The following is a 1,329-nucleotide window of genomic DNA, read 5'->3' as shown; positions in this document are numbered from 1 at the left end:
TAAAGTGACCGTATGCTCTTGCGCATCGGTTGAGCTTCTCTTCGAGGGGACTTTCGTCCTCGAGAGGATTTTCGTCTAGGGAATCAGTCATCTCGTTGTGTAGGTCCTACCTTTAGGCTTGTTGCATAACATTACCGTGCTACTTTCTGATCTACATGCACTGTGAGAATGTCTCCCGACGGGAATTTGATGGCCAAATGAGGTGTGGAGACAACCACCCTCAACTTGTTGATGGACGGTCGTCCCAACAAGATGTTGTAGGAGGTGTTGGCATCTATCACTAGATACCGAATTTTGATGGTCTTGGTCGCGTCACCCTCGACGAAGGTGGTATAAAGCTCAATATAGCCTCTGGTTCCTACTCTCTCACCCGAGAAGCCGACCACCTGATCATCATATGGCTTCATCTCCTCCTCAGTTATTCTCATTTATTTGAATGTCTTCCAGTAGAGGATATCCACTGAGCTCCCCTGATCTACCAACGTTTTCATAATGGTGAAGTTTTCGATATCAACTGATATCATCATAAGGTCGTCCTGCAAAGGGTCGACACCCTTGAAATCTTCGTCGGTGAAGGTGATGTGTGGCATTCTCGGCTGGAAAGATATGATATTCACCTGTTGCACTGCCCTCAGGTGTTTCTTCCTAGTCGTGTTGGAGCTACTTCCCCCGGCAAAGCCTCCAACAATAGTGTTGATGACCTCTTAGCCACCCCTTCCTCCTTCCCTTCTTGGAGGGTCCTCCCTTCTCGGTCGACGCTCTGGTCGGTGGTCGTCCTCTCTTGCCCTTTGAGGGGAGTAATCCCTCCGCTACGTTGCCTCTTCTCTTCGTGGGGACCGTTTCGAACCTCGGTCCCCCTGCAAATCGACGGAGATGTCCGACTTGGCTAAACTCTTCAACCTTATCCTTGAGCGGCTGCATTCCTCAGTGAAATGTCCACTTTTTCTATGATACCCACATCGACAAGTTCAGTCGCCATTCACAATGCTTACAACCATCCTCGGTGGTGGAATTAAATCGGCACTCAAGGCTTCATCCAAATTTTTTCCTCTGTCAACACTTAAGGGGGTGTATCTTGTGAACCGAGGGCCCCGATTGTCCCTGTGCCTATCCCCTCGATCGATAGTCGGTCGGTTCAGACGCTCCTTCTCTTTCTCTTTCCCTTTATCGTCGCCTACCTCAGCCCAGGCCTGATTCCTGAATTTTCTCAACTCTTCCAGGTGCATGAACCTAGCGGCTCTCCACCTAAGCTCATCCAGGTTTGCGGTTGGCTCCTTGCATAAGCTGTCAGCAAACACTCTCAGTTGTAGGGCCATGACCATGTGATGC

Source organism: Phaseolus vulgaris, chromosome 8, assembly GCF_000499845.2.
Source record: "Phaseolus vulgaris cultivar G19833 chromosome 8, P. vulgaris v2.0, whole genome shotgun sequence".
Taxonomy (NCBI): Eukaryota; Viridiplantae; Streptophyta; class Magnoliopsida; order Fabales; family Fabaceae; genus Phaseolus; species Phaseolus vulgaris.
The sequence above is the reverse complement of the archived record's forward strand: the minus strand, read 5'-3'. Positions refer to the sequence as shown.